This window comes from Capra hircus, chromosome 6 (assembly GCF_001704415.2).
Source record: "Capra hircus breed San Clemente chromosome 6, ASM170441v1, whole genome shotgun sequence".
NCBI lineage: Eukaryota > Metazoa > Chordata > Mammalia > Artiodactyla > Bovidae > Capra > Capra hircus.
The window spans coordinates 75,815,553-75,840,043 of record NC_030813.1 but is presented as its reverse complement, the minus strand read 5'-3'; positions in this window follow the sequence as shown (position 1 = coordinate 75,840,043).

Here is a 24,491-nt window from a genome sequence, read left to right as displayed (position 1 = left end):
AAAGTGGGCACAGAAGTAAGATATATCAATATAATAAAGGCTATACAGCACACACACACACAACATACACATACACCTAGTTATATGACATTCAAATAGTGGAATATGAAAGACAAGAAGACCTTCAGCAAGACTTCTCATGCAGTCTCTTTCAAGAAAACCAAGAAACCTTCCAAGGTTTGATGGGAAGTTCAGTTCAGTCGCTCAGTCATGTCCGACTTTTCGTGACCCCATGAATCGCAGCACACCAGGCCTCCCTGTCCATCACCATCTCCTAGAGTTCACTCAGACTCAAGTCCATCGAGTCTGTGATGCCATCCAGCCATCTCATCCCCTGTCGTCCACTTCTCCTCCTGCCCCCAATCCCTCCCAGCATTAAAGTCTTTTCCAATGAGTCAACAATTGCCAAAGTACTGGAGCTTTAGCTTTAGCATCATTACTTCCAAAGAAATCCCAGGGTTGATCTCCTTCAGAATGGACTGGTTGGATCTCCTTGCAGGCCAAGAGACTATCAAGAGTGTTCTCCAACACCACAGTTCAAAAGCAACAATTCTTGGGCGCTCTGCCTTCTTCACAGTCCAACTCTCACATCCATACATGACCACAGGAAAAACCATAGCCTTGACTAGACGGACCTTAGTCGGCAAACTAATGTCTCTGCTCTTGAATATACTACCTAGGTTGGTCATAACTTTTCTTCCAAGGAGTAAGCGTCTTTCAATTTCATGGCTGCAGTCACCATCTGCAGTGATTTTTGAGCCCCCAAAAATAAAGTCTGACACTGTTTCCACTGTTTCCCCATCTATTTCCCATGAAGTGATGGGACCAGATGCCATGATTTTCGTTTTCTGAATGTTGAACTTTAAGCGAACTTTTTCACTCTCCTCTTTCACTTTCATCAAGAGGCTTTTTAGTTCCTCTTAACTTTCTGCCATAAGGGTAGTGTCATCTGCATATCTGAGGTTATGGATATTTCTCCTGGCAATCTTGATTCCAGCGTGTGTTTCTTCCAGTCCAGCGATTCTCATGATGTACTCTGCATAGAAGTTAAATAAGCAGGGTGACAATATACAGCCTTGATGTACTCCTTTTCCTATTTGGAACAAGTCTGTCATTCCATGTCCAGTTCTAACTGTTGCTTCCTGACCTGCATACAGATTTCTCAAGAGGCAGTTTAGGTGGTCTGGGATTCCCATCTTTTTCAGAATTTTCCAGAGTTTATTGTGATCCACACAGTCAAAGGCTTTGGCATAGTCAATAAAGAAGAAATGTATGTTTTTCTGGAACTCTCTTGCTTTTTCCATGATCCAGCGGATGTTGGCAATTTGATCTCCGTTTCCTCTGCCTTTTCTAAAACCAGCTTGAACATCAGGGAGTTCATGGTTCACGTATTGCTGAAGCCTGGGTTGGAGAATTTTGACCATTACTTTACTAGCGTGTGAGATGACTCCAATTGTGCAGTAGTTTGAGCATTCTTTGGCATTGCCTTTCTTTGGAATTGGAATGAAAACTGACCATTTCCAATCCTGTGGTCACTGCTGAATTTTTCAAATTTGCTGGTATATTGTGTGCAGCACTGTCACAGCATCATCTTTCAGGATTTGAAACAGCTCCACTGGAATTCCATCACTTCCACTAGCTTTGTTCGTAGTGATGCTTTCTAAGGCCCACTTGAGTTCACATTCCAAGATGTCTGGCTCTAGATTAGTGATCACATCATTATGATTATTGGGTCGTGAAGATCTTTTTTGTACAGTTCTTCCATGTATTCTTGCCACGTCTTCTTAATATCTTCTGCTTCCATTAGGACAAAACATTTCTGTCCTTTATCAAGCCCATCTTTGCATGAAATGTTCCCTTGGTATCTCTAATTTTCTTCAAGAAATCTCTAGTCTTTCCCATTCAGTTCTTTTCCTCTATTCTTTTGCATTGACCATTGAAGAAGGCTTTCTTATCTCTTCTTGCTATTCTTTGGAACTCTGCATTCAGATGCTTATATCTTTCCTTTTCTCCTTTGCTTTTCATCTTTGTTATTTTCACAGCTATTTGTAAGGCCTCCTCGGACAGCCATTTTGCTTTCTTGCATTTCTTTTCCATGAGGATATGATCCCAGTCTCCTGTACAATGTCATGAACCTCTGTCTATAGTTCATCCGGCACTCTATCTATGAGATCTACTCCCTTAAATCTATTTCTCCCTTAAATCTATTTCTCCCTTTGCATTGACCGTTGAAGGAGGCTTTCTTATCTCTTCTTGCTATTCTTTGGAACTCTGCATTCAAATGCTTATATCTTTCCTTTTCTCCTTTGCTTGTTGTCTCTCTTCTTTTCACAGCTATTTGTAAGGCTGCCCCAGACAGCCATTTTGCTTTTTTTCATTTCTTTTCCATGGGAATGGTCTTGATCCCTGTCTCCTGTACAATGTCATGAACCTCATTCCTTAGTTCATCAGGCACTCTATCTATCAGATCTAGACCCTTAAATCTATTTCTCACTTCCACTGTATAATCATAAGGGATTTGATTTAGGTCATACCTGAATGGCCTAGCGGTTTCCCTACTTTCTTCAATTTCTGTCTGAATTTGGGAATAAGGAGTTCATGATCTGAGCCACAGTCAGCTCCTGGTCTTGTTTTTGTTGACTGTATAGAGCTTCTCCATCTTTGGCTGCAAAGCATATAATCAATCTGATTTTGGTGTTGACCATCTGGTGATGTCCATGTGTAGAGTCTTCTCGTGTGTTGTTGGAAGAGGGTGTTTGCTATGACCAGTGCATTTTTTTGGCAAAACTTTATTAGTCTTTGCCCTGCTTCATTCCACATTCCAAGGCCAAATTTGCCTGTTACTCCAGGTGTTTCTTGACTTCCTACTTTTGTACTCCAGGCCCCTATAATGAAAAGGACATCTTTTTTGAGTGTTAGTTCTAAAAGGTCCTGTAGGTCTTCATATAACTGTTCAACTTCAGCTTCTTCAGTGTTACTGGTTGGGCATAGACTTGGATTACTGTGATATTGAATGGTTTGCCTTGGAGACGAACAGAGATCATTCTGTTGTTTTTGAGATTGCATCCAAGTACTACATTTTGGACTCTTTTGTTGACCATGATGGCTACTCCATTTCTTCTGAGGGATTCCTGCACACAGTAGTAAATATAATGGTCATCTGAGTTAAATTCACCCATTCCAGTCCATTTTAGTTCACTGATTCCTAGAATGCCGACGTTCACCCTTGCCATCTCTTCTTTGACCACTTCCAATTTGCCTTGATTCATGGACCTGACATTCCTGGTTCCTATGCAATATCTCTAGAGCATCAGAACTTACTTCTATCACAAGTCATATCCACAACTGGGTATTGTTTTTGCTTTGGCTCCATCCCTTCATTCTTTCTGGAGTTATTTCTCCACTGATCTCCAGTAGCATATTGGGCACCTACTAACCTGGGGAGTTCCTCTTTCGGTATCTTATCATTTTGCCTTTTCATACTGTTCATGGGGTTCTCAAGGCAAGAATACTGAAGTGGTTTGCCATTCCCTTCTCCAGTGGACCACATTCTGTCAGACCTCTCCACCATGACCCACCCAACTTGGGTTGCCCCTCAGGCATGGCTTGGTTTTATTGAGTTAGACGAGGCCATGGTCCTAGTGTGACTAGATTGACTAGTTTTCTGTGAGTATGGTTTCAGTGTGTCTGCCCTCTGATGCCCTCTTGCAATACCTACCATCTTACCTGGGTTTCTCTTACCTTGGGCGTGGAGTAGCTCTTCACAGCTGCTCCAGCAAAGCACAGCTGTTGCTCCTTACCTTGGACAAGGGGTATCTCCTTACCACCGCTGTTCCTGACCTTCAATGTGGGATAGCTCCTCTAGACCCTCCGCCCGAGGGCAGGGCCGGGGGCCGGATGAGCAACCCGAGGAGTTGATGGCTGAGCAGGCGCAGGAGGGCCTAGAGGAGCTATCCCAAGTTGATGGGAAAAGGAGCATAAAATATTAAAATTAGTTGACTAACATATAAACAGTATCTCAGATCCAAATAACTTCCTCAACTTGATAAAGAACATCTGTAACTATTTATAATTAACATCCCACTTAATGGTGAGAAACAAAATGCTTATCCTTTAAGATTGAGGGCAAGTCAAGGATATCCTGTCTTAGTATTCCTATCAACATTGTACTGGAAGGCCCAATTAGTGTAGTTAGACTAGAAAAGGAAATGAAAGCCATGCAAATTAGGAAGAAAAAAAATATATATATATATCTTTTTATTTAGAGATAGCATTACAGTCTATGTAAAATATCCCAAATACTTATCAAGAAACAAACAAACAGAAATTCTTAGAACTAGTAAATGAGTATGAAAAGTTCATGGAATACTAAGTTAATATATAAAATTCCATGATTTTATATTGATTGACTTATTTCTTACATACTGGCAAGAAAAAAAATGGAATTTGAATTTTTTTCAATTACCATTTATGATAGTCCCCAAAAGTAAAATATTAGGAGTTAATCTAGCAAAATATGTACAGAATATATACAAGAAAAACTGTAAAACTGATGAAAGAAATCAATGAAGATCTAAACACATAGGGAGCTATTCCACATTTATGAACTAAAGGACTCTAATATTTTTAAAATGTGAATTATTGCAAACAGCATATAAATTCAACACAATAACTACAAAAATCTCATCAAGCTGTTTCATGTATATGGAAAAACTGATTATAGCATTTATATGGAAAAGCAAAAGACCCAGCATAGCCAACAAAATACTGAAGAATTAAAAAAAAAAAAAAAAAAAAAAAAAGAGGCATTACACATCCACAACTTCAAGAATTACTGGGCTTCCCTAGTGGCTCACATGGTAGAGTCTGCTTGCAGTGCAGGAGACCCAGATTCAAATCCTAGGCCAGAAAGATCCCCTGGAAAAGGGAATGGCAACTCCAGGATTCTTGCCTCAAGAACTCCATGGGCAGAGGAACCTGGCAGGCTACAGCCCAAGGGGTTGCAAAGCAACTGAGCAACTAACACACACACACACACACACACACACACACACACACACACATCATTAAAAAAAAAAAAGAAGAAGTATAGGTTTGGTGAACACATACAGATTAATAAAACAGAATAGAGAGCCCATAAGGACCTACACAAATATAGTCAACTGGACTTTGACAAAGGAAAAAACAAAGCGAAAACAATCTAAAGGTAAAAGTATAAATTTTCAACAAATGCTAGAATAGTTGAAAATTCAAGTGCAAAAGAATAGATACAGACTTAAATGTGAAAAAACAAAATTAAAACTTTATGGCAGAAAAATCTATGTGACGTTGAGTTTTACAATGAGTTTTTAGACATGGCACCAAAAGCATGATCCAGAGACCAAAAAACAGAAACAAAAACAAACAAACAAAAAAAAGATGAGTTGAGGTAAAATTAAAAACAACTCCTATGTGAAAAATACTAAGGGAACACAAGCAAGCCTCCCACTGGGAGAAGGTATCTCCAAAAATTTATATGTTAAAGAAAAGAAATTTTATCCAAAATACATAAGAAAGCTTAACATCACAACAATAGGAAAACACTCCAATTAAAAGTGATCAAGAGATATCAATAGATACCTCATCCAATGAAGGAAAAAATGGCAATCCACTCCAGTATTCTTGCCTGGAGAATCCCACGGTCAGAGGAACCTGGCAGGCTACAGTCCATAGGGTTGCAGAGTCAGAAACAACTGAAGCAACTTAGCAGGCACCTCATCAAAGAAGAAGGCAATGGCACCCCCACTCCAGTACTCTTGCCTGGAGAACCCCATGGATGGAGGAGCCTGGTGGGCTGCAGTCCATGCAGTTGCGAAGAGTCGGATAGGACTGAGCAACTTCACTTTCACTTTTCACTTTCATGCAATGGAGAAGGAAATGGCAACCCACTCCAGTGTTCTTGCCTGGAGAATCCCAGGGACAGGGGAGCCTGGTGGGCTGCCGTCTATGGGGTTGCACAGGGTTGCACACGATTGAAGTGACTTAGCAGCAGCAGCAGCATCAAATAAAATAAGCAGATGACAAAAAAAGAAAAAGGAGATATTTTTGTCTGTGAGTGTTCACCAAAGAGAGATTTCAGCATAGCAGAATTTTATAATCAAGAGACTATAATAACCTGTTCTATGAATACCAGCCAACCTCTTTCCCTAGCTACCCCAGTGATTGCCTAGTGGGTTCTCAAACAAAAGTGGCAATAGTGGCAAGGATAAAAGTTATACATGGGCTCTGCAACATAGATTTCCACTCACTAAGGCTGACCTGGTTACGACTACTGCTGAGTGCCTAATCTGCCAACAGAGACCAATGCTCACCCTAGTGTGGCAAAATTCCCTGAAGCGATCAGTCAGTTACCTGTTGGCAAATTGATTACACTGGACAGTTTCCATCGTGGAAAGGGTATCATTTTGTTCTTACTCAGTAAAGACCTACTCTGAAGATGGATTTTCCTTACCAGCACAAAACTACTTCACCCAAAACTACCATTTGTGTTCTTAAAGAATGCCTTATCCACCATCATGGTATTCCACATGGCATTGCTTCTGATCAATGAACTCGCTTTACCACAAAAGAAGTGCAACAATGGGCCCATGCTCAAGGAAGTTACTGGTCTTACCATGTGGCTTAACTTCTGAAGCAGTTGGTTTGGTAGAGGAGTGAAATGGCCTTTTAAAGATTTAATTACAGTGCTTGTTAAGTAGGAATACATTTCAGGGTTAGGCAAGGTTCTTTAGAAGACTGTGTATGTTTACAATCAAAATCCAATATACAGTTCTGTTTCTTCTATAGACAGGAGTCACGTGTCCAGGAGCCAAAGGGTAGAAATGAAAGTGGCACTACTTGCTATTATTCTTAGTAAGCCACAAGTAACATTTTTTGCTTCCTGTTGCCATGATCTTATCCTCTGCCTACCTAGAGGTCTTTGTTCCCAAGGGAGAAATAGTTCTATTAGGAGACACAATAATAATTCTATTGAGCTGAAAGTAAAGATTGCCACCTGGCCCCTGGGGATGCCTCAAAATAATCAACAGGCAGTGAAGGGGGGAATTAGGTAGGATAGAATGTTTGATCCTGATAAGCACAGTTCAGTTCAGTTCAGTTCGGTCCCTCAGTTGTGTCCGACTCTTTGCGACCCCATGAATTGCAGCACACCAGGCCTCCCTGTCCATCACCAGCTCCCGGAATTCACTCAGAGTTGCGTCCATCGAGTCAATGATGCCATCCAGCCATCTCATTCTCGGTCATCCCCTTCTCCTCCTGCCCTCAGTCCCTCCCAGCATCAAAGTCTTCTCCAATGAGTCAACTCTTCACATGAGGTGGCCAAAGTACTGGAGTTTCAGCTTCAGCATCATTCCTTCCAAAGAAATCCCAGGGTTATCTCCTTCAGAATGGACTGGTTGGATCTCCATGCAGTTCAAGGGACTCTCAAGAGTCTTCTCCAACACCACAGTTCAAAAGCATCAATTCTTCGGTGCTCAGCCTTCTTCACAGTCCAACTCTCACATCCATACATGACCACAGGAAAAACCATAGCCTTGACTAGACGGACCTTAGTCGGTAAAGTAATGTCTCTGCTTTAGAATATGCTATCTAGGTTGGTCATAACTTTTCTTCCAAGGAGTAAGTGTCTTTTAACTTCATGGCTGCAATCACCATCTGCAGTGATTTTGGAGCCCCCCAAAATACAAGTCTGACACTGTTTCCACTGTTTCCCCATCTATTTCCCATGAAGTGATGGGGCTGGATGCCATGATCTTCGTTTTCTGAATGTTGAAGGAAACTGAAATACTGTTCCACAATGGAGATAAGGAAGAGTATGTCTGGAATACAGGTGAGCCCTTAGGACACTTCTTAGCATCACCATACCCAAGGAAATTTACAGCATCTCAATACAGGCAGCACTACTAATTGCAAAGACTCTTCACGAATGAACGTTTGATTACCCCAACCAGGAAAAGAACCATGACAAACTGAGCTGAAAGGAATACAAAAAGTTTAGTGAAGGAAAGTAGTTACAAATATTTGCTACAACTATATGACCAATTACAGAGACAAGGACTATGCTTATGAATATTTTCTCCCTATTTTGTTCTTATTAATACATCTTTATGTGTGTACATATTGCATCTATATACATTTATATATATATACATGCATTATTTATATATTTAATTGCTTTATTTTCTCTTCTTATCCTGTTGTGTAACATAAGATGTATTGATTTCAACAGCATTTATGTTTTACATGTTTATATTCCCGGTGGAGGACAGAGGAAACTGGTGTCCAGTCCATGGGGTTGCAGAGTGAGACAAAATTCAGTGACTGAACAACAGCAACAACCACTTATGTTTTACTAATTTTACATCATAGTATTTAAATTACATTATATCAAGGTAAATTTATTTCCTCTTCCACAGAAAGAGTTAGTTTTCAGATGTAGACAGGAGAGATGGAAGTACTGATACTAAAGCTGAAGCTCCTATATGGGAAACAGTGAAGTACAGGGAAGCCTGGCATGCTGTGGTCCATGGGTTGCAAAGAGTCAGAAAGCTCTTATTTGGGAAATAGTGAAGCACAAGGAAGCCTGGCATGCTGTGGTCCATGGGTTGCAAAGAGTCAGAGACAACTTAGGGACTGAATACCAACAACTAGAAGAGATGTATAATATTAGGCAGAACTACGACCTTCAGTTCAATTCAGTGACTCAGTCATGTCCCACCCTTTGCAACCCCATGAACAGCAGCACGCCAGGCTTCCCTGTTCATCACCAGCTCCCAGAGTTCATCCAAACCCATGTCCATTGAGTCGGTGATGCCATCTAACCATCTTATCCTCTGTCGTCCCCTTATCCTCCTGCCCTCAATCTTTCCAAGCATCAGGGTATTTTCAAACGAGTCAGCTCTTCACATCAGGTGGCCAAAGTATTGGAGGTTCAGCTTCAGCATCAGTGCTTCCAATGAATATTCAAGACTGATTTCCTTTAGGATGGACTGGTTGGATCTCCTTGCAGTCCAAGGGACTCTCATGAGTCTTCTCCAACATCACAGTTCAGAAGCATCAATTCTTCGGCACTCAGCTTTCTTTATACTCCAACTCTCATATCCGTACATGACCGTTGGAAAAACCATAGCCTTGACTAGACGATCTTTGTTGACAAAGTAATGTCCCTGCTTTTCAATATGCTGTCTAGGTTGCTTAAAATGTTCCTTCCAAGGAGTAAATATCTTCTAATTCCATGGCTGTAATCATCATCTGCAGTGATTTTGGAGCCCCAAAATATAAAGTCTGACACTGTTTCCACTGGTTCCCCATCTATTTGCCATGAAGTGATGGGATCAGATGCCATGACCTTAGTGTTCTGAATGTTGAGCTTTAAGCCAACTTTTTCACTCTCCTCATTCACTTTCATCAAGAGGCTCTTTAGTTCTTCCTCTCTTTCTGCCATTAGAGTGTGTCATCTGCATATCTGAGGTTATTGATATTTCTCCCAGCAATCTTAATTCCAGCTTGTGCTTCCTCCAGCCCAGCATTTTTCATGATGTACTCCGCATATAAGTTGAATAAGCAGGGTGACAGTATACAGCCTTGATGTACTCCTTTTCCTATTTGGAATCAGACTGTTGTTCCATGTCCAGTTCCAACTGTTGCTTCCTGACCTGCATAAAGGATTCTCAAGAGGCAGAACAGGTGGTCTGGTATTCCCATCTCTTTCAGAATTTTCCACAGTATATTGTGATCCACACAGTCAAAGGCTTTGGCATAGTCAATAAAGCAGAAATAGATGTTTTTTTGGGGGGAACTCTCTTGCTTTTTGAATAATCCAGTGGATGTTGGCAATTTGATCTCTCATTCCTCTGCCTTTTCTAAAACCAGCTTGAACGTCTGGATGTTCACATTCATGCATTACTGAAACCTGGCTTGGAGAATTTTAAGCATTATTTTACTAACATGTGAGATAAGTGCAATTGTGTGGTAACTTGAGCATTCTTTGGCATTGCCTTTCTTTGGGATTGAGATGAAAACTGACCTTTTCCAGTCCTGTGGCCACTGCTGAGTTTTCCAAATACGCTAGCATATTGAGTGTAACACTTTGACAGCATCGCCTTTCAGGATTTGAAATAGCTCAACTGGAATTCCATCACCTCCACGAGCTTTGATCATAGTGATGCTTTCTAAGGCCCACTTGACTTCACATTCAAGAATATCTGGTTCTAGGTGAGTGATCACACCATCATGATTATCTGGGTCATGAAGAATTTTTTTGTACAATTCGTCTTTGTATTCTTGCCACCTCTTCCTTGTTTTGTCTTTATTTGGAATTAAGTATGGTGTAGAGAGATGTGGATGAGTGCAAAGTTGACAAGGAGTAGATTTCCACGTTCAAGGTCAGGAGGGGCGGCAGTGAGGAGATACCCCTCATCCAAGGTAAGGAGCAGCGGCTGCGCTTTGCTGGAGCAGCCATGAAGAGATACCCCACGTCCAAGGTAAGAGAAACCCAAGTAAGATGGTAGGTGTTGCAAGAGGGCATCAGAGGGCAGATACACTGAAACCATACTCACAGAAAACTAGTTAATCTAATCACACTGGGACTACAGCCTTGTCTAACTCAATGAAACTAAGCCATGCCTGTGGGGCCACTCAAGATGGGTGGGTCATGGTGGAGAGGTCTGTCAGAATGTGGTCCACTGGAGAAGGGAATGGCAAACCACTTCAGTATTCTTGCCTTGAGAACCCCATGAACAGTATGAAAAGGCAAAATGATAGGATACTAAAAGAGGAACTCCCCAGGTCAGTAGGTGCCCAATATGCTACTGGAGATCAGTGGAGGAATGACTCCAGAAAGAATGAAGGGATGGAGCCAAAGCAAAAACAACACCCAGTTGTGGATGTGACTTGTGATAGAAGCAAGGTCTGATGGTGTAAAGAGCAATATTGCATAGGAACCTGGAATGTTAGGTCCATGAATCAAGGCAAACTGGAAGTGGTCAAATAGGAGATGGCAAGAGTGACATGGACATTCCCAGAATTAGCAAACTAAAATGAACTGGAATGAGTGAATTTAACTCAGATGACAATTATATCTACTATTGCGGGCAGGAATCCCTTAGAAGAAATGGAGTAGCCATCATGGTCAACAAAAGAGTTTGAAGTGCAGGACCTGGATGTAATCTCAAAAACGGCAGAATGATCTCTGATCATTTCCAAGCAAACCATTCAATATCACAATAATCCAAGCCTATGACCCAACCAGTAATGCTGAAGAAGCTGAAGTTGAACAGTTATATGAAGACCTACAGGACCTTTTAGAACTAACACCCAAAAAAAATGTCCTTTTCATTATAGGGGCCTGGAGTGCAAAAGCAGGAAGTCAAGAAACACCTGGAGTAACAAGCAAATGTGGCCTTGGAATGCGATATGGAGCAGGGCAAAGACTAATAAAGTTTTGCCAAGAAAATGCACTGGCATTTGTTTGCAGCACTTTCACAGCATCATCTTTCAGGATTTGAAATCATAGCAAACACCTTCTTCCAACAACACAAGAGAAGACTCTACACACGGACATCACCAGATGGTCAACACCGAAATCAGATTGATTATATTCTTTGCAGCCAAAGATGGAGAAGCTCTATACAGTCAACAAAAACAAGACCAGGAGCTGATTGTGGCTCAGATCATGAGCTCCTTTTGCCAAATTCAGACTTAAATTGAAGAAAGTAGGAAAAACCACTAGACCATTCAGGTATGACCTAAATCAAATCCCTTACGATTATACAATGGAAGTGAGAAATAGATTTAAGGGACTAGATCTCATAGATAGAGTGCTGGATGAACTATAGACAGAGGTTCGTGACATTGTACAGGAGACAGGGATCAAGACTATCCTCAGGGAAAAGAAATGCAAGAAAGCAAAATGGCTATCCAAGGAGGCCTTACAAATAGCTGTGAAAATAACAGAGACGAAAAGCAAAGGAGAAAAGGAAAGATATAAGCATCTGAATGCAGAGTTCCAAAGAATAGCAAGAAGAGATAAGAAAGCCTTCCTCAGCGATCTATGCAAAGAAATAGAGGAAAACAAGACAATGAAATAGAGGAAAACAAAAAAATGGGAAAGACTAGAAATCTCTTCAAGAAAATTAGAGATACTAAGGGAACATTTCATGAGAAGATGGGCTCGATAAAGGACAGAAATGGTATGGACCTAACAGAAGCAGAAGATATTAAGAAATGGTGGCAGGAATACACAGAAGAACTGTACAAAAAAGATCTTCATGATCCAGATAATCACGATGGTGTGATCACTCACCTAGAGCCAGACATCCTGGAATATGAAGTCAAGTGGGCCTTAGAAAGCATCACTATGAACAAAGCTAGTGGAGGTGATAGAATTCCAGTTGAGCGATTTCAAATCCTGAAATATGATGCTGTGAAAGTGCCACAGTCAATGTGCCAGCAAATTTGGAAAACTCAGCAGTGGCCACAGGACTGGAAAAGGTCAGTTTTCATTCCACTCCCAAAGAAAGGCAATGCCAAAGAATGCTCAAACTGTCGCACAATTACACTCATCTCACACGCTAGCAAAGTAATGCTCAAAATTATCCAAGCCAGGCTTCAGGAATATGTGAACTGTGAAACTCCCGATGTTCAAGCTGGTTTTAGAAAAGGCAGAGGAAACAGAGATCAAATTGCCAACATCTGCTGGGCCATGAGAAAAAGCAAGAGAGTTCCAGGGGAAAAAAAAAAATCTATTTCTGCTTTACTGACTATGCCAAAGCCTTTGACTGCATGGATCACAATAAACTGTGGAAAATTCTGAAAGAGATGGGAATACCAAACCACCTGACCTGCCTGTTGAGAAACCTATATGCAGGTCAGGATAAAAGAGTTAGAACTGGACATTGAACAACAGGCTGGTTCCAAATAGTAAAAGGAGTACATCAAAGCTGTATATTGTCACCCTGCTTATTTAACTTATACAGAGTACATCATGAGAAACGCTGGGCCAGAGGAAGCACAAGCTGGAATCAAGATTTCCAGGAGAAATATCAATAACCTCAGGTATGCAGATTACACCACCCTTATGCAGAAAGTGAAGAGGAACGAAGAAGCCTCTTGACGAAAGCGAAAGTGGAGAGTGAAAAAGTTGGCTTAAAGCTCAACATTCAGAAAATGATCATGGCATCTGGTCCCATCACTTCATGGCCAATAGATGGGGAAACAGTGTCAGACTTTATTTTTTTGGGTTCCAAAATCACTGCAGATGATGATTTCAGCTATGAAACTAAAAGACGCCTACTGCTTGGAAGAAAGTTATGACCAACCTAGACAGCATGTTGAAAAGTAAAGACATTACTTTTCCAACAAAGGTCCGTCTATCAAGGCTATGTTTTTTCCAGTGGTCATGTATGGATGTGAGAGTTGGACTGTGAGGAAAGCTGAGTGCCAAAGAATTGATGCTTTTGAACTATGGTGTTGAAGAAGATCTTGAGAGTCCCTTGGACTGCAAGGCTATCCAACCAGTCCACTCTAAAGAAGGTCAGCCCTGGGATTTCTTTGGAAATAATGATGCTAAAGTGGAAACTCCAGTACGTTGGCCACCTCATGCGAAGAGTTGACTCATTGGAAAAGACTCTGATGCTGGGTGGGATTAGGCACAGGAGGAGAAGGGGACAAAAGAGGTTGAGATGGCTGGATGGCATCACTGACTCGATGGACATGGGTCTGAGTGACATCCAGGAGTTGGTGATGGACAGGAAGGCCTGGCGTGCTGCGATTCACGGGGTCGCAAAGAGTCAGACACAACTGAACGACTGAACTGAAGTGAACTGAACTGAGATTTCTAATAATTACTTTGTACATCAGCTTTACTGGGATAGGAGGTGACCCCAATTTCTGGGTGTATCTGGGAAGATATTTCTGGCCGAAATTAGCATTTTATTTAGTGGACTATACAAATCAAATTGCTCTCACCAGTTTTGGTAAACAACATCCAGTTCTTTGAAGGCATGTGTAAAACAAAAGTGCAGAGGGAGGGAGAATTTTCTGTGTCTGCCTGAACATGTTCATCTGTTCCTTACTGTGATTTACACCGTCAGTTCTGTGATTCTTAGAATTATCCAGCTTTCCTGGGTCTCCAGCTTTCAGAGGGCCGATTATGGGAATTCTCATCTCCATAATCCTGTGTCCCACTTTCTTATAATAAATACCGTCTATTATTTGTCACTGTTATTCACTCAGAAGTGTCCAATTCTTTGAGACATCAGGGACTGCAACATGCCAGGCTTCCCTGTCCTTCATTATCTCCCAGAGCTTGCTCAAACTCAGGTCGTTTGAGTCAGTTATGACATCCAACCATCTCATCCTTTTTCATCCCCTTTTCCTCCTGCTTTGATCTATCCAAGACTCAGAGTCTTCTCAAATGACTTGGTTTTCTGCATTAGGTAGCCAAAATGTTTGGAAATTCAGCTTCAGCATCAGTCTTTCCAGTGAATATTCAGGATTGATTTCCTTTAGGATTTCTTGGTTTGATCTCCTTGCAGTCCAAGGGACTGTCAAGAAACTTCTTGAAAACCACAGCTCAAAAGCATCTGTTCTTTAGCACTCAGCCCTTTTTATGGCCCAACTCTCACATCCATATATGACTACTGAAAAAAACATAGCTCTGACTATACAGACCTTTGTTGGCAAAGTAATGGCTCTCCTTTTTAATACTAGAAGTCTCCTACTGGTTCTGTTCATCTGGAGAGCCCTAACTAATACAATAATACTTTTCTTAACAGTCGTGAAACATTATGGCATATAAAGACATTATACTATATGTACTCTAATAATAGTTAAATAATAATCTCTAATAATAATGTACTCTGACAAATAACCCCCAGGAAGGTACATGAATGTATAAAAATGTGTGGATATGAACACACACATACAGATATACATGTATTTGTGATTTATGGTTTATATATATATGCAAAAATATGTGTGTGAAAAATTGAATTGAGGAATCTAGAAATAGCTTAATATAATCACATAATAATTGTGTTCTTATATAACATATTACTTTACAAATTTTTATGTTTGATATTATCTCAAAACATTTTAAAATATAAATAATATTTAATTTTGCTATTGAAGTTTGTTGATTTACAATGTTAGTTGCAGGTACACAATATCATCATATCTTATTTATTTTATTTTTAGTACTTTTATATCTCTTAATTCCTTTCTCATATCCTTCTCTTCCTCCCTTTCTTCTCTCCCCACTGGGAATAGCTAAGTGTTCTCTGTATCATTATAACAAACACCCTCTTCCAACAACACAAAAGAAGACTCTACATATGGGCATCACCAGATGTCAATACAAAAATCAGATTGATTATATTATTTGCAGCCAAAGATGGGGAATTTCAATACAGCCAGCAAAAGCAGGACCAGGAACTAACTGTGGCACAGACCATGAAATCCTTATTGCCAAATTCAGACTTAAATTGAAGAAAGTAGGAGAAACCACTAGACCATTCAGGTATGACCTAAATCAAATCCCTTACGATTATACAGTAGAAGTGACAGATTCAAGAGATTATATCTGATAGACAGAGTGCCTGAAGAACTATGGACAGAGCATCTTGACATTGTACAGGAGGCAGGGATCAAGACCATGCCCAAGAGAAAGAAATACAAAAAGGCAAAATAGGCGTTTGAGGAGGCCTTACAAAAGCTGTGAATAGAAGAGAAGCTAAAGGCAAGGGAGAAAAGGAAAAAAAATATACCCATTTGAATGCAGAGTTCCAAAGAATAGCAAGGAGAGATAAGTAAGCCTTCCTCAGTGATCAATGAAAATAAATAGAAAAATAGTAGAATGGGTAAGTCTAGAGATTTTTTCAAGAAAATTAGAGATACCAAGGAAACAATTGATTCAAAGATGGGCTCAATATAGGACAGAAAAGATATGGACCTAAAAGAAGCAGAAGATGTTAAGAAGAAGCGGCAAGAATACACAGAAGAACTATAAAAAAAGATATTCACGACACAGATAATCACGATGGTGTGATCACCAACCTTGGAAGTATCACTACGAACAAAGCTAGTGGAGGTGACAGAATTCCAGTTGAGCTATTTTAAATACTAAAATATGATGCTGTGAAACTGCTAAACTCAACATGCCAGCTAATTTGGAAAACTCAGCAGTGGCCACAGAACTGGAAAAGGTCAGTTTTCATTCCAGTCCTAAAGAAAGGCAATGACAAAGAAGGTTTAAACTGCCACACAGCTGCACTCATCTCACACGCTAGTAAAGTAAGGCTCAAAATTCCCCAAGCCAGGCTTCCACAGTTAGTGAACCATGAAGTTTCAGATGTTAAACCTGGATTTAGAAAAGGCAGAGGAACCAGAGATCAAATTGCCAATATCCACTGGATCATCAAAAAAGTAAGAGAGTTTCAGCAAAACATCAACTTCTGTTTTGTTGACTATGCCAAAGCCTTTGACTGTGTGGACCACAACAAACTGGAAAATTCTTCAAGAGATGGGAATACCAGATCACCTGACCTGTCTCTTGAGAAATCTGTATGCAGGTTAAGAAGCAACAGTTAGAACTGGACATGGAAAAACAGACTGGTTCCAAATAGGAAAAGGAGTACGTCAAGGCTGTGTATTGTCACCCTGCTTATTTAACTTAAATACAGAGTACATCATGAGAAACGTTGGTCTGGATGAAGCATATGCATAAGCATCAATAACCACAGATATGCAGATGACACCACCCTTATGGCAGTAATTGAAGAAGAACTATAAAGCCTCTTGATGAAAGTGAAAGAGAATGAAAAAGTTGGCTTAAAGCCCAACATTCAGAAAACAAAGACCATGGCATGTGGTCCCATCACTTCATGGCAAATAGATGGGGAAATGGTGGAAACAGTGACATACTTTTGGGGGTCGGGTGTCCAAAATCACTGCAGATGGTGACTCTAGCCTTGAAATTAAGACACTTCCTCCTTGTAACAAAAGTTATGGCCAACTTAGACAGCATATTAAAAAGCAGAGACATTACTTTGCCATCAAAACTCTGTCTAGTCAAAGCTATGTTTTTTTCCAGTAGTCATGTATAGCTGTAAGAGTTGGACAATAAATAAAGCTGAGAGCTAAAAATTGATGCTTTTGAACTGTGGTGTTGGAGAAGACTTATGAGAGTCTCTTGGACTGCAAGAGATCCAACCAGTCCATCCTAAAGGAAATCAGTCCTGACTATTCATTGGAAGGACTGATGTTGAAGCTGAAACTCCAGTCTTTGGCCACCTGATGTGAAGAGCTGACTCATTGGAAAAGACCCTGATGCTGGGAAAGATTGAATGCAGGAGGAGAAGTGGACGACAGAGGATGAGATGACTGGATGGCATGACCAACTCAATGGACATCAGTTTGAGTAAACTGAGTTAGCTATGGAGAGGTAGGTCTGGCACGCTGTAATCCATGGGGTTGCAAACAGGTGGACACAACTAAGTGACTGAAGTGAACTGAACTGTGAACATGGGGGTTCATGTACCTTTTCAAATTTGGATATATAACCAGAAATGCAATTGCTAGATTGTTTGGTAGTTGTATTTTTAATCTTTTGAGGCCTTGCTGTACTGTTTTCCATTTTGGCTACACTAGTTTACATTCCCACCACAGTGTTCTCTCTTCTCCACACCCTCACCAACATTTATTATTCATTGAATTTTTGATGAATGCCATTCTGAAAGGTGTGAGATGATAACTCCTGGTTTTGATTTATATTTCTCTATTTATTAGTGATGATGAGAATATTTTCATATGCCTGTTGGTCATCTGTATATCTTATTTGGAAAAATGTTTATTCAGGTCTTCTGTGCATTTTTAAATTGGGGTGATTCTTTTTAATATTGCATTGTATGAGCTCTTTATTTTTTAAACTTATTTATTTATTTTTGGCTGTGCTGGGTCTTTGTTGTTGTGTGGGGGTAGCTGTGGGAGTGGGGCTGCTTTCTAGTTATAGTGAGTGGATTTACATTGCAGTGGCCTCTCTTGATGTGGAGCATTGGCTTAGGGCACATGGTCTTCAGTAGTTACAGCACATAGGCTCATTGGTTGTGACTCGTATCGTCTAAAGCAGAGGTTCAATAATTGATATGCACGGGTTTAGTTGCTCCACAGCATGTGAGATCTTCCCCGATCAGGGATCAAATCAGTGTCTTCTGTTTCAGTAGGTGAATTCTTCACCATTGAACCACCAGGGAAGACCTATATGAGCTCTATTTATGTTTTTGATATTAACCCCATATCAGGCATATACCTTGTAAATATCTTCCATTCAGGAGATTATCTTTTTGTTTTGTTGATGACTTCTTTACTGTGCAAAGGCTTTTAAGTTTAATTAAGTTACTTGAGATTATTTTATATCTCGTAAATTAACAACAAAGAATCAATTTTAATTTGCTTTTTTGTTTCTAATGCTGTTTTTTAAACCACAGCTTCTGTGTTGAATTGTTTAATATAGGAAAGATAGTCTAGGAAATAAGAGGTAAAGTGTTTTAACCATAGTGATTTAATACCAATCTCAAATTATCAAAATAATTTTGAGTTGAAGTGATAAGGAAGCTCCATTGGACAGAATAAGACAAACTTTAATTCTTCTGTTGAGGTGCATTGAGATCTACAAACAGGCAATAGTTTAAGTAAGAAGAAATGTGTTTGGTTAAAAAATAAAGCCCATTCAGTTCAGTTCCATTCAGTCACTCATTCGTGTCTGACTTTGCTTTCCCATGAATTGCAGCATGCCAGGCCTCCCTGTCCATGGCCAACTTCCTGAGTTTACTCAAACTCATGTCCATTGAATCAGTGATGCCATCTAACCATCTCATCCTCTGTCGTCCCCTTCTCCTCCTGCATTCAATCTTTCCCAGCATCAGGGATTTTTCATATGAGTCAACTCTTCAATTCAGGTGGACAAAGGGTTGGAGTTTCAGATTCAGCATCAGTCCTTCCAGTGACTATTCAGGACTGATTTCCTCTAGGATGGACTGTTTACAATCTCCTTACAGTCCAAGGGACTCTAAACAGTTTTCTCCAAATGAGTTCAAAAGCATCAACTCACTAAATACTGCTAAATTTGTCTTGCTACATGGTTAACAGTTAAAAAATGATCATTTACTACCTTAAGAATATTTGTATCATATAGAAGTGGTCATGGAAGTGAATAGTGATCTGCCAAAATAGTTTTAAGGTTATATTTTTTAAAAAAAATTTTCAGAAGTGATGCTATTTCTAGACATCACCTAGTTATTTTATTTAATGTTCATTGTACTGGATTAACAAGATGCCAATTGTCATAAATTGGATGGCTCTTGATCTGTGAGCTGTGAAAACATGTTGTTCACACATCCTATTCTGATGCAGTCTAGGGCAAAGAGCAACAGATGGGACATCAAGGGACCTGAATTCTATTGCGAACACAGCTGTTTTTACCCATGAGATCCATAACCAATTTTTTCATCTTTCAGATATTTTACTCATTTATAAAATAAGATGTTAAAATTAGAAACAATCTCAGTTCAGTTCAGTTCAGTCGCTCAGTTGTGTCCGACTCTTTGCGACCCCATGAATTGCAGCATGCCAGGCCTCCCTGTCCATCACCAACTCCCTTAGTTCACTCAGACTCAGTGATGCCATTCAGCCATCTCATCCTCTGTCGTCCCCTTCTCCTCCTGCCTCCAATCCCTCCCATCAGAGTCTTTTCCAATGAGTCAACTCTGCTCATGAGGTGGCCAAAGTACTCTAGTATCTGTTCTACTGTATCTCTCTTGTTTAAAAAATTCATGTTCTTACAATTATGCAAACAAAATGGAGATCAGATTCTCAGAGCATGCCCTATTAGGGATGGAGAAGCTCTATACAGTCAGCAAAAACAAGACCAGGAGATGACTGTGGCTGAGATCATGAAGCCGTCATTGCCAAATTCAGACTTAAATTGAAGAAAGTAGGGAAAACCATTAGACCATTTAGATATGACCTAAATCAAATCCCTTATGATTATACAGTGGAAGTGAGAAATAGGTTTAAGGGACTAGATCTGATAGACAGAGTGCCTGATGAACTATGGATGGAGTTTCGTGACATTGTACAGGAGACAGGGATCAAGACCATCCCCATGGAAAAGAAATGCAAAAAAGCAAAATGACTGTCTGAGGAGGCCTTACAAATAGATGTGAAAAGAAGAGAAGTGAAAAGCAAAGGAGAAAAGGAAAGATATAAGCATCTGAATGCAGAGATCCGAAGAACAGCAAGGAGATAAAGCCTTCCTCAGTGATCAGTGCAAAGAAATAGAGGAAAACAGCAGAATGAAATAGAAGAAAGCAACAGAATTGGAAAGACTAGAAATCTCTTCAAGAAAATTAGGGATACCAAGGGAATATTTCATGCAAAGATGGGCTCAATAAAGGACAGAAATGGTATGGACCTAACAGAGCAGAAGATATTAAGATGAAGTGGAAAGAATACATGAAAGAATACACAAAAAACTGTACAAAAAAGATCTTCACGAACCAGATAATCACTATGGTGTGATCACTCACCTTGAACCAGACATCCTGGAATGTGAAGTCAAATGGGCCTTAGGAAGTATCACTATGAACAAAGCTAGTGGAGGTGATAGAATTCCAGTTGAGCAATTTCAAATACTGAAAGATGATGCTATGAAAGTACTTCACTCAATATGCCAGCAAATTTGGAAAACTCAGCAGTGGCCACAGGACTGGAAAAGGTCAATTTTTATTCCAATCCTAAAGAAAGGCAATGCCAAAGAATGCTCAAACTACCGCACAATTGCATTCATCTCACACGTTAGTAAAGTAATGCTCAAAATTCTCCAAGCCAGGCTTCAGCAATAAGTGAACTGTGAACTTCCTGATGTTCAAGTTGGTTTTAGAAAAGGCAGAGGAAATGGAGATTAAAATGCCAACATCCGCTGGATCATGCAAAAAGCAAGACAGTTCCAGAAAAACATCTATTTCTGCTTTATTGACTATGCCAAAGCTTTTGACTGCGTGGATCAAAATAAACTGTGGAAAATTCTGAAAGAGATGGGAATACTAGATCATTTGACCTGCCTCTTGAGAAACCTATATGCAGGTCAGGAAGCAAGAGTTAGAACTGGACATGGAACAACAGACTGGTCACAAATAGGAAAAGGAGTACATCAAGGTTGTATGTTGTCCCCTGCTTATTTAACTAATATGCAGAGTACATCATGAGAATTGCTGGGCTGGAAGAAGGACAAGCTGGAATCAAGATTGCTGGGAGAAATATCAATAATTTCATATATGCAGATGACACCACCCTTATGGCAGAAAGTGAAGAGGAACTGAAAATCCTCTTGATGAAAGTGAAAGAGGAGAGTGAAAAAGTTGGCTTAAAGCTCAACATTCAGAAAACAAAGATCATGGCATCCGGGCCCATCACTTCATGGGAAATAGATGGGGAAACAGTGGAAACAGTGTCAGACTTTATTTTTCGGGGCTCCAAAATCACTGCAGATGGTGATTGCAGCCATGAAATTTAAAGACGCTTACTCCTTGGAAGGAGGGTTATGACCAACCTAGATAGCATATTCAAAAGCAGAGACATTACTTTGCCAACAAAGGTCCGTCTAGTCAAAGGTATGGTTTTTCCAGTGGTCATGTATGGATGTGAGAGTTGGACTGTGAAAAAAGCTGACTGCCAAAGAATTGATGCTTTGAACTGTGGTGTTGGAGAAGTCTATTGGGAGTGCCTTGGACTGCAAGGAGATCCAACCAGTCCATCATAAAGGAGACCAGTCCTGGGTGTTCAATGGCAGGACTGATTTTGAAGCTGAAACTCCAGTACTTTGGCCACCTGATGTGAAGAGTTGACTCATTGGAAAAGACCCTGATGCTGAAGGGATTGGGGGCAGGAGGAGAAGGGGATGACAGAGGATGAGACGGCTGGATGGCATCACTGACTCAATGGACATGAATTTGAGTGAACTCCGGGAGTTTGTGATGGACAGGGAGTCCTGGCATCCTGCTGTTCACGGGGTCACAAAAAGTTGGACACGGCTGAGCAACTGAAGTGAACTGAACTGAATTGAGAATGATATCTACTTAATCCAGTCCTCTAAGGGACATGATGTTGTTGGTATCTTAGTATGCTTTCTGTTATGAACCAAGTGTTTGTGTAGTTCATATGTTGGGATATTAACTACCCCCAACATGTGATTGTATTTGGAGGTGAGGCATTTGAGTGGTAACTAGGTGATGAGGGTGAAGTCCTTGTGAGTAAGAATAGTGCCCTTATAAAAGGAGACACTACAGCCTGCTTCCTCTCATTCTTTCTTCACCATATGAGAAAACCTGGGAAAGGTTTCTCCCTATAACCTAGCCATTTTGATACCCTGATCTCTTGCAGTCTCAGATTATGAGAAATAAATGTTTATGGTTTAAACCGCTTAGTCTATGGTAATTTGCCTCAGCAACCAGAACTAAAACACTTTCCTTCTATATCATGAGATTGTTTTCACTGATATAATTTAACTTATTTTCAACAGTGTTCATATGAACTAGACAAACTTCATTCTGTTCACTTACCTTTGGGGAAGCTAAAGAAAAATGAAGTCATTTACACATTCTCATAGTCTGTGCTGCCAACTTAGTCCTGACTTTCAACTAAATCATGATGCCATGAAATCACATGTAGTGTGTTTGTGTCTACATGTGCATGCCTCCTCATACATATTCATATGCACAAATGCAAATCTGTGAGAAATTGGGTATGCATAAAAAGGAAGATGGGTATATATTTTGCTCTTTTAGAGTTTACATTATTCAACTATCTATATCTATATCTATCCATATATAATAAGAGCATTACAAGTTCCATCAAGGAAAAAAATTGGATGGTATAAATTTATTTAAGGTCTAATTTATTTTGAATGGCAAGGGAAAATTTCCGTGAGGAGGTGATTTTTAGTATGAAACAAAATAGTAGAGAAATCAGGTATACAAAAGTCTGTATGGTTGCATAGGAAAAGGGGGACAATATATCCTGTGAAAAAGGAACATTATGTTCTGTGAAGAGGGAACATTCTATGATATTTAAGACTTAATATTAGAATGAATAAAGTGAGTAAAATAGATATGGTATAAGATAAGTCTGAAGAGATAGAAATAGACCATATGATGTACCTCCGGGACTTCCCTTGTGGCTTAGCTGGTAAAGAATCCGCCTGCAATGTGGGAGACCTGGGTTCGATCTTGGGTTGGGAAGATCCCCTGGAGAAGGGAAAGACTACCCACTCTAGAATTCTGCCCTGGAGAATATGGACTGTATAGCGCATGTGGTTGCAAAGAGTTGGACACGATGAGGGACTTTCACTTTGAGGGTAATAGCAGGTTATATTTTAGCCTAAATGTGATAGAAAACCATTCAAGATTCTTTGTATTGATATTGAATAATATCTTCTTGGGCTTCCTTGGTGGCTCAGTGGTAAAGAATCTGCCTGCAATGCAGAAGATGAGGTTCAATCCCTGAGCTGGGAAGATCTTCTGGAGGTGGGCATGGCAATCCACTCCAGTATTCTTACCTGGATAATCCTACAGCCAGAGGAGCCAGGAAGGCTACAGTTCATAGGGTCACAGAGAGGTGGACACAACTGAGATAACTTGACACTGCAGAGCAATATCTTCTTATTCAACATTTTTTTTGAAATTACATTTTTTAAATTTCATTTTGTTTAAATATAGTTGATTTACAATGTCTTGTTAGTTTCATCTGTACAGCGCAGTATTTTTTTCAGATTCTTTTCCTTTATAAACTATTACAAAATAGTGAGTTCTCTGTGCTACACAAGAAGTAAGTAAGTAAGTGTTAGTCACCCAGTCATGCCCAGTTCTTTGTGATGCTATGGACTGCAGCCCACCAGGCTCTTCTGTCCATGAGATTTCCCAGGTGAGAATACTGGAGTGGGTTGCCATTTCTTTCTCCAGAGCACCTTCCCGACCCAGGGATCGAACCCAGGTTTCCTGCACTGCAGGCAGATTCTTTACCGACTGAGCTACACTAAAGAAGTCCTTTAGTTTACCTATTTTATATAGAATAGTGTGTATATATTAATCCAAACTTCTAATTTACCTCTTCCCCTTCCCTGGTGGCTCAGAGGGTAAAGCGCCTGCCTGCAATGCAGGAGACCTGGGTTCAATCCTTGGGTCAGGACGATCCCCTGGAGAAGGAAATGACAACCCACTCTAGTACTCTTGCCTGGAAATTCCCATGGACAGAGAAGCCTGGTAGACTACAGTCCATATCACAAAGAGTCAGACACGACTGAGTGACTTCACTTCACTTTCATAACCATAGGTTTATTTTCTAGGTCTGTGGGTATATTTCTCTTTTTATAAGTAAATCCATTGTATCTTTTCTTTAGATTC